Below are 11080 nucleotides of genomic sequence, written 5' to 3' on the forward strand. Positions count from 1 at the left end.
AATCAATCTTAAGAGGGTAACCAGTGGAGAAGCCAAAATTTTCGCTAAGGGGGTTCAAAATATGTAGAAGTAAACACACAAAAAAGTCGAAGGGGGTTCAACATTTACTAAATATACATAAAAATTATTTTAACCATGCATAAGTAGTATAATTTTTTGCCGAAGGAAAACCCCTTGGCTATGCCTAGCTCAGAGTGTAACCATATATAATTCATGTTTAATCGATTCCGAAAAAGGCTTAGGGCAAGGGGCTAAACCTCCCTCAAAGCTCATGAAATTACCATAACTCTTAAAACTGGTGATATTTCCTTAACTGGGAATTCATTAGCACCAATTATTAACCCCAAAAAACAACAGGAAAAGAAAGCACCGTAACCCAAACTGTCACGCCAGCAATGGGAGCAGATAGTGAAACAGAACTAACGACAGATATTTAAAAACCTGAACCGACTGAAGTGATAACGTTTTGACCCTTTCTGAACTGTTCCAAAGACCCAACATGCATTTCTTTTGCATTGGGCTCTTTTATTAACTGACATAAATATCAGTTAGTCTGCCTGTTTTTATCTGGACAGAAAAACTTCTAGCGGCTGAGCCACGACTTGGAAAACTTATCCCGTCCTCTATTGAATCAAATTGACAAATTCATTTCAGAAGTCCGAAAAAGAATACTTTCAAGAGGCGAACAAACTACGCCAAACAAATTCAATATTGTAACGGGGACACCAGTTATGCTAATCCTCCAATTATATTACCTCATTCGAACCATGGAAGAATTAAATAAAAACAATCACCTTTTGCAAAGGAGTCGAAGTTTTACCTAACAATGTACATCTAATGGTGAAAATAAGTCTCTTGCTTCCCCATTGTCATAAATTTATCTCCGAAAGCTATAACAGGCATGAAATGGTTCATCGCAATTAGTAAATGCAGCATCTAAACTGTGGGTATTATTCTACAAACGAAAGAAACTAGATCCTGTACAGTGGTGATTCATTATGTCATTATCTTTAAGTTAGAGATGGAGCAAACTCATATCCGACCAAGCCTCACCAAATGCTGTTGGTGCTTTTCAGCAGCCGCCTTATCAGCAGCTTCACGTTTGAGTGCTCTCTTTGCACGCCGACAGCAGTTTCTTTAGGACCAGCAGCGTCTTTCTTCTTAGCCTGGCGTGATGAAGAGCCAGCACCTAAATCTGGGAGTTTGGACGATGAGCTGGCCTTGCTTCTTGCCTTCCTGCCCTGACATAACCATTATCGCCCCATCTCCTGCTGCCTATGCGGAGACTTGGTGAGCTAGTATAATAAAAGTCTTCTAGCTCTTCGTCATCCTCATATGCATATGCATAGAGGTGATCCATTTCATCATTGACTTCAATTTCTCCTCCACGATCAAAGGGTTTGAACCATGTTGCTCTCAGGAGAAGGCAGACGCTCTCCTCAAACATGTAGTCCTGAATACTGTTGAAAAGATCATGTTTTCTTAGGATAAAAATAACTAACCACAACTATGGAATGTTCAAAAACAAAATACTTCCCTTTTCTAATTTATGTTACACTTTTCGCTCTCGAAATTCATACTTCTTAATTTCAACAGTACATTTGGACATAAACTCTTTTAGTTTTCCTAAATAAAATTTACACATTTGAAAACTATGTAAGAAGTACTATAAGCTACAATTATTAATAGTTCAAAATATTTTTAAAAAAAAAACATATGAAAAAAATGTGGTCAAAGAATAATTTGTTTGACTCTCAAAATCTGAACATTGTCACATGAATTGGGACGGTAACGAAAAATAAACAAGGAGAAGACCTCAAAAAAGATTTTGATCCACGATACAACCCAATAACATGCTTTTGACAAAACCCCCATATTTTTCCGAGGGCAATATAGATCTCTCTTAACTTGGAGATCCATTGCAAGGGATCTACCAAGAATTACTTATTTAGGTGACATCAGATTAGATATGGATGAATGCATCTCTTGGAGCTTAGTAACACCAACAATGGTCAGATTCTTTAGAAGTAAACTTGTTGCATATTCAGAAAAGAGAACTGGCAATTGACCAAACAGACAACATTTACCCACCCCATTTTTACTGGTCTACTTACCAAGGCAACAATACAGCTCTATGGTTCTTACTAAAATCAACTAGATAATTAGATAATTATGCTAGTGAATAAGACAATCGCAAATAGCCCATCAAGGCATCAACATAAAACAGATTAAGAAAACAGCGATGGATCAAGAAAAAAAAGTTACAGTTTCTACTAATTTAACCTCTAATAAATACATTTTTTCCTCCTGGAAGAATTATGCACATGGTTTCATACTTATTAGTGCAAATAAGAATGTACATTAATATACTACACATGCCATATTATTAGCATCATCATGTATCACATATATTTAGACTAAAGAAACTTAAAACAACATAATCAGTTACCTTCCATCAAGTGAGCGATGGATGTAGAGAAACTCAAATGGATGTTTACACTGAGGGCATGTTGGTTTCTCTTTGTAGGTTGCCCACCGAAGGATGCAAGTCACACTGAACACCAAATTAAGGATACATTGCTGTCAGTACTTCTCATTATTACCAAGAAGTAGATATACTGAAAAGCCATGGAGACTTAGAGGGCGATGCAAACATTAGAAGATTGTTACAGTATCTCTGAGAGGTCACCATTTATAGCAATATACGTCTAGTCATAAGAAGACCGTAATGAAGTCACATTTCGACCAAAAGCTACAAACTTAAACCTTTGTTCTTTTTTCAAGTAAGCTTATAGAACTTAACAGGTTCAGTCCAGCTGAAAACAGCAACGCATAATCTTTAAAAACCTAACAAACTAACACAAAGATCAATGAATTTGATGCACAAAAGTCAATCATAAGTACTAACTAGACCGAATCCCCCGAAATCAACAAAAAGGCTATTAATACAGCTGAAACAGAACATGCTTTCGGCGTAGAGCAGATTGAGCATAGAATCACTAGAAGAGAGCTTGCTATTGATTGCGGAGAGGTAGTAAGAAAAACTACCAGAAAATCATCACTCCTCCATACCACCACCACCCCCGGGGGGGTGGGGGGTGGAGGAGGGAGTATATCTTGGGTAAGAAGTGGTAAGGAAAACATTTTTTCTCTTCTTTTTTTTTTTTTTTTTTGCTTCCTGTTTTCACCTAACATAGAAAGCAAAAGGAAAGTAAGACAACAATTATGTGTCTTAGTTTGACTAGGCACGGAGTTTACGAAAATAAAGAAGACTTTGAATTGTGTGGCCTTAAACTAAAGATATGTATAATGTACCAAGTTTCCTTTAATCTTGTGGTCTTAAACATCCCATGCGCAAGGTTGAAATTAAAGAATTGCCAAATTAAGAAAGAGGCATTTTCTTAAAATGTACTCAAAAAGGAAAGTAAGACAACAAATTGAAACAGATGGAGTAGTTCATTTACCATCAATTTATCGCCATTTTGATAACCCTAATAACAAAAATACAACAAGCTATCTTTCTTGATAGTTTGATGCAAACCAAATGTAAGTGATTGGTTCCCCTAAACAGTAAACTGGATAAATCCTATCGGAAGCATGCTGAATTGTTGATCATATTTATGTAGATAACTAACAAACGTAGAATAATTAGCTGGGACCAACTTTAAGTGATAAAATCTATCGAAAACAGTAAAACTGGATATGATCCTATCAGGGAGTGATGATCAAAATGGCAGTAAATAGATGGAGATTTGTTCTATATACAAACCAGTAGGCGTGCTCGCAACCTTTTACAAGAGCAGTTTCTTGAAGCAATATCTTATTCAAACATATGGCACACACACCATGATGATTGTTCTCGCAGCCAACTTGGTGGCTTTCCTCAGAGATGCCCTTCATTTTCTGAAAATCAAAATTCACATCAATCAGCTTAACCTGTATCGTCTAATCAAATAACACAGCATTAAGCCTGTACCAACATGGAAAGATTATATTCTATATTTCTATTTGTTAAATAGTGACAAGCAACGCAACACGGGCCATAATCCGGTACCAAGATGGAAACAGGAAGAAAGGTTATTGCCATTAATGGAATTCAAATATCTTAACTCTCATTATAAGGATTCAAGGGCGCCAAAGATATTTAAACAAGGATCTCTAACTAACTGCCATATCCAAATTCCAAATACTTCCGATTGACCATTGTTTAAAGATTTCTATCACTTGAATATGCAAGAAATCTCTAGTAATAGAGAACCCCTAATTAATTTTTTTTATTTTTTATTTTTTCACAATTGTGGTGTCCGGGCTAGCTTGCGCGCACCTCGACTAGTTCCATGGGTTACCTAGAAATGGCCTAGTGTTTTTTTACCTCTACTGGAAATTGAACTTGAGACCTCATAGTTTTCAACCCACTTCATTGACCACTAGGCCATGCACTTGGGTGCTGCAATTTAATTTGGATTGAAAGACATTATTGAGTATTAAAATAAAATGTGTTCAGCTAGAACATAATGCTATTAATTGAACTTTAATCAATAGATACTAATTAAACTTATAATAATCAATACTCCAATCATTCAACGACATTAAGTCATAAGACCACATCAAATAGTTACGGTTCGCAGAGTCTGGTAGTTGTAGCTCAACTCCAATATTTGTATTAGGAAATTGAGTTAATATGTATAAATAATACATCCTGAATGCAGTATTTAGGGTTCGTTTGGCCATGGATAATTTTCACTTATCCGGAGTTGTATTTCGGAATCATGTTTGGACATAGGATTGTTATAATTTTCCGGAATTCGAAAAACTCCAAATACCTGTTTTCACATTTTTCACTCCAAAACACTCACAAAAATACTAACATAATTTTCCAAGTTGTATTCATGTCCGGACACAACTCCAATTTCGAGTTACCATTTTTCAACTGTTTTTCCAAATACTACATTTTTTATGTCCAAACTGGCACTTAAAATCCTGAATTTTGTCTCTGAGATTAAATCCAGCTAACACACAAATCAATTTAATCTCTATTACTTCTTGTAACACACAAATAAAACCACAAACTTATTACTTCACCAATTATCAGAACCCTTTTGTAATATATTTCAATGAAAATGAACTTCAAATGACACAAAAAAAAACAGTAAAGATAAAAAAAAAATAGTAATACTTTTTTTTTATTTTTTTTAATACCTGGTCTTGAATGGATAGATCCTGCATGTTATTCATCACGAGTTGTTGGCCCTCAACGTCAAGCTCCACAACTGTAGACATGGCCTAAAGATGGGATTTAAAAAGGGAAAAAAGAAAAAGAGAGAGATATGTACTATAACTAACTAATTTCACGTATATATTTATGTACAAGGGCTGTGAGGATAAAGAAATTTACAAGAAAACAAAGAGAGAGAGAGAGAGAGATTCTAGAGAATTATGCCTTTATTCCAAAGAGGAGATTCGAACAGGTGAACGACGCCGATCGAGATTGGGATTATGCTAATTTTATACCCCCACCCACCCACCCTACATCAACTACCCCCGTACCGCCTTAAGAGAAAGAGAGAAAACAATGGTGTAGAAGTAAGGTGTGTTTGGTACTCCCTCCGGTCCAATTGAGGTTTTAGTCTCTACAAGTTAAATTTAAAATAATTGAGCTTTCACAAAATCAACAAAGTATTTCGTTCCTCTTTTCTAATTTGCTCTTGATACATTCTCATATCCCTATAATAATTAGGAAAATTTTTAGTAATGTATAATTTAACACACAAATTACATTTGGGTAGCCATATTTTTAAATTACAAACCTATGACCCAACAAATTATGGCCGCAGCTTGTATATACAGCATTATACAACAATGTACAACTTTATACAACAATATACAACTTTATACACCTACTGTAGACAATGTATAAACCTTGTATAAAAATATATAATAACGTATAAGAGGTGTTTATACACACTTCTACAGTGTTATGCAGTGTTATACAGTGTTATACAGTGTTTATACAGTGTTATACAGTGTTTATACAGTGTTAAAAGTGTAACATAGTGTATGTGTTTTATACACACTTTACCCTTAAAAAAACACCAACATTAGAAAGAGATTTTGAAGGAAAAATAGCGTCTTGGAGTTTGATATGGGGGGGGGGGGAGGGGGGAAGGTGGGGTGGCTATCTCGGGTAATAACTTTTTTTTTAAAATGTGATGAAGGCTTAAAAATGTAAGGAAAAAAACTATGGCCATTTCGGGTAAATACTTTACCCAAAATGCCATAGAGCGTTATTTTCCCTAATAATTATGTAAACCTAAAAAAAAAAAAATTAACGAAGGGTATTTTAGTCAAAACATCTCTTGATTTTTAGGATCTAATGAATTCCTTAATTCATGTGTCCAAGCTTAAAACCTCAATTATTTTGGATCAGAAGAAGTATTAAGAAAATGTTTTTTATCAAAAATGTTATTTTAAAAAAATAAATGGGTTTCTTATTTATTTCAAGCGTTTGATAAATAAGGAAAAAATATTACTCTAAGGGGTATGGAGAAAATGTTTTTCTGAAAAATGTGTTCTTAGAAAATAAGTGAACTTCTACTTATTTTCTCATGTTCGGTTGGATAGTGAAAAATAAGTGAATTTCTTACCTATTTTGTCATATTCGGTTAGTTGGTAGAAAATATTTTTCGGAAAATACACCCAAGCCAACCAACCCCCCCCAATCCCCTCCCAAATTTTCTATTTCATATATTTTATTTTATTTTATTTTTATTTTATAAAAATTGATTTTTTTTTCTTATCTGTCCCACCACCACGCACCCTCACCACTACCCCCCCCCTAACTACAACCCACCCACACCAAATTTAACCACGCAAACTTTCAATTTTTATAAAGTTAAAATTAATTGTAAATATAAAATTCGGAGGGAGTGGGGGTGTAGCAAATCAAAAAAAAGAATTTTTTTTCCAAAACTTCTTTTAAAAAAAATATATATTGGACGGGGGAAGCGTGTGCCTTAGAAAACCAAAAAAAAACTTTTCAAAATCTTTTTTTTGTTTTTCAAAAAAAAATGGAGGGACTGTGGAGGGGTGGGTGGTGTAAAAAACCTGACAAAGAAACTTTTTAAAAAAATTGGAAGGGGTGGGGGTCTCAGGGACCGGGCGGGTGAGGAGGATGGGTGGTGTAGAAAACCCAAAAAAATTAAAAAACTTTATAAAGAAAATTTTAGGGTAGGGGTAGTGGGGTAGGGGTGGGGTGGGAGGTGTGTGGGGTTGTGGGAGTTCTTGGGGTTTGGTGGTTGGGGGTGGTAGGGTGATTGGTGAAATGTTAATTGTGGACTTGTTTTCACTACTTTGATTAGGGAAGTCATTTTCTTTATTTTTAAGGAATTTATTTTCCTAAAAAAAATATTTTTCAAAAATTTTGATAAAAAAAAATGTTTTCCTTCATACCGAACACACCCTAAGAACATTTATATATAATCTAGCAAAATACTGTGGGGTGGAATGAGGTGGGAGCTGGGGTTCTGAGTGGCGGGGCGTGGAATGGTAAAGGGACGGGGGTTGGAGAGCGTTGAGTGAGTAGGAAGGAAACAATAAACTCATAATATCACTTATGAAACTTATTTTCCCTACTTCATTAGAGAAGTCATTTTTTTAATTTTTAAAAAACTTATTTTTCTAAAGAAGATGTTGTCAGTATTATGATTTTAATGATGACAAATTGTTATGTAGGTACCAATACTCAAAGAATAAATCCAATGGATCGGATAAACAAGCCCAATGGACAGCATGAGTTCACTCGCCTCAGAAGGGCAAGCCCAAGTCGGCACGCATAAGGAAAGGAATTAAAAATAGGCTACCGCGCATTTTTGGAACAAAATCAGCTTTACTCAAGCATTTAAATCAAAGACAATCATGGTGCGTCAAGCATCAAATCGTATCCGCTATACAAGGAAACAAGTACCACTCCAACAAGGCAAATGACGCACAAGGAAAGTACCGTACAATCTTTATTTCTCATCAACAACGTACAAGAAAGAAGCATCCGCCAACCAGCCGGTATCACAGGAGGAAAGCAACGTTACAAGACCTAATGAGCTCTTGCTTTATTCTCTCCGTTGAAAAAGAGTCTAACGCTAGTTGATTTGAAGACTATATATTCAAGACTCTAGAAACGAAGAAAAACATACATTGTCACCATACTCAAGTTCTCTCGCTTTACTTTTCACAAACATCGTATTCTTGAGTGATATAGTGTAAACAAAAAAAAAAAGAAAGGAGAGATATAGAATAGTTTGTGAGACATTATATCAAAAAGAATTCAGTGTTTGAGTGTGAACGCAGAGCTCCGCTCAAACAATCCATTGGACCAAAACATTTACAAAAAGAGTACATATAGAACACCCCTAACCCAAGGGCGGACTAGGATTCACATTGAACCAACCAGTATAAAATATCCGTGTCTATTTTATTATCGCATTATGATATCGTCGGCTAGTGTTCTCGGCTAGTCGACTATGTAAACGAAAAGCTACAATTAACCCCCCCCCCCCCCCCCCGCTCTTGCACTTTCAGATGTTAACATTAAAAAAAAAATCTGGTAATGTTTTTCCTCCGTACCAAACGCACCTTAATTTGATAAGAAATGTTACTCTATTTATCTTGTCTTGAATAAAAAGATAAAACTACAAATGTCTGCTAAAACAATTGTGTTGACATAATGACATTTGGATGACCTTCAAACAGTCCACGAAAGATCACTTATACCAGGTATCCACTCTGAATTTTTTGCTAAAATTATTGCTTATCTCACACTTCCTCTTTTTCAAATTATTTATATTGATTCTCTTTTACATATCCTCCAAGAAAACACTAATTAAGAAGAGCATTTGGTTATTTTACTCTTATTTATATCTTAATATATAATTTCTCTTCATTGGATATTACTTTATTTATGTGTCATCTTGAGGTAGTTATTTCTTTAAAAATAATTATTGTTAAGGATAATATGAGGAAAAAAATTAATTTTATCTTGAACTTCTTAAATGACAAATAATCTGTGACAACTATTTGAAAAAAAAACATGACAATTAATTTGAGACCCAAGATGTGCGGGGTTGGTCGATGTTTGCTCTTCAAATATAACCTTAAACATCTTTAATTCTTTAGCCTGTTTGGCCAAGCTTATTTTTCCCCCAAAAATACTTATTTTTCCAATAAATGCTTATTTTAAAAAAGTGAGGTGTTTGGCCAAGCTTTTAGGAGAAATTAAGTGTTTTTGGGGAGTAGCAGAATCAGATTTTCAGAAGCTTAAAAAATAGCTTTTGTCCAAAAGCACTTTTTTAGAAAATACGTTTAAAAAAAAATACACTTAGAAGCACTTTTGAAAAGCTTGGTCAAACACTAATTGTTGTTCAAAAGTACTTTTTAAATTAATTGGCTAAACACAAACTGATTTTTGCCAAAAGCACTATTTTGAAAAGTACTTTTAAAAAAATATTTTTTAAATTAAGTTGATTTTAGAAACTTAGACAAATAGGCTAAATTTTATTAAATTGGAGCACCTTTGATCACCCTAATAGAACTAATTTAAAAAGTATGAATGGGCATCAAAATCGAAAAATCAAACCTAACCGAATTAATTTAGTTCTTCGGTTGCGATTGCTAACCGAGTTAATTTAGTTCTTCGATTCCGATTTTTTGATTCGATATTAACTTTTTAAATACTTCGATTTTCGGTTCGATACTCACTTTTAAGATCTCGTTTCTCTTCAGGTTAATAAATTATGGAGGCAAAATCATGAAATCCGGCAACTAAAATGACCCAATAAAAAACCAATTGAACCAAAATACCCCAGGAAAAAAATGAGATACCAAAATACCTTTAACGCACCTTTTTAATGCGTTATTTAAAAAGGTGTTAACGTGCCCCGTTAACATTCGTTACCCAAACTTAAAAAAAAAAAAACCTTGCATAATGCAGCAAATAGATGCGCTATGTAAACACAAATGTTTCCAGCCTAATGAACGGTCTAGGAATAGGCTAAGGCATCAACTTATATACTCCTTCTGTTTTAATTTATGTTAATCTATTTGAATGGGTACGGAGTTTAAGGAAAAAAAAAGAAGACTTTTGAACTTGTGGCGTAAAATGAGACACATATATTTTGTGTGACTATAAATTATTACATAAAAGTAAATTGTTTTTCAAATATCTTTAAAGGGGTCATTCTTTTTAAGTACGTGTATTAAAAAGAAAATAGGTTCACATAAATTAGAACGGAGGGAGTATTAATGAAGGTTTGTCGTGCTTTATTTGTGCTGCATCAATAATGTTTTGTTTTTTATACTTATTGATTGTCTTAAAAAGATCATAGATATTTTCCTAAAAAATATACTTATCCCCTCGTATTAATTTATGTGTCTTACTTTTCTTTCTAAAATATAATTATAATCATTTCTAAGACAACTAAAAATATAACACTTAGCTTATGCTTAGAAAAAATAATAACCCTCGTATTAATTTAAGTGTCTTACTTTTTTTTATTATTAAAAAAATAGTTATACTTATTTATAAGATAAACTAAACATAAGTTATACCTACTTATGCTTAAGAAAATAATACCATCTCTCGTATCATTTTAAGTGTTTTATACTTTTTTTTCGAAAAATAATTATAATCATTTTCTAAGACAACCAAAAAAGAGACTTAGCTTATGAAAAATAATCCCTCCTCCGTATTAATTAAGTGTCTTACTTTTTTTTTTTTTAGAAATAATTATAATTATTTTTTAAGGCAACAAAAATGTAATATTCAGAAATAATTATAATCATTTCTAAGATAATAAAATTATAATACTTAACATATGCTTAGGAAAAAACAATATCCTTTCGTATCAATTTAAGTGTCTTACTTTCTTTTTATAGAAAATAATTGTAGATTTTTTAAGACAACCAAAAATATAAGATTTAGTTTATGCTTGCGAAAAAAATATCCCATTTTTTGATTAATTTAAGTGTTTTTTTTCTTTTTTAGAAAATAATTTAATCATTTTTAAAACAAAGAAGATATAAATTTAAA

General features: G+C 33.4%; 1 pseudogene; it reads right to left on the bottom strand.

The window, feature by feature from the left end:
* Positions 1–931: 931 nt before the first annotated feature.
* LOC132042265 (uncharacterized) lies at positions 932–5587 on the bottom strand (annotated as a pseudogene).
* Positions 5588–11080: the final 5493 nt, after the last annotated feature.

The sequence above is a fragment of the Lycium ferocissimum genome, unplaced genomic scaffold, assembly GCF_029784015.1.
Source record: "Lycium ferocissimum isolate CSIRO_LF1 unplaced genomic scaffold, AGI_CSIRO_Lferr_CH_V1 ctg14366, whole genome shotgun sequence".
Taxonomy (NCBI): Eukaryota; Viridiplantae; Streptophyta; class Magnoliopsida; order Solanales; family Solanaceae; genus Lycium; species Lycium ferocissimum.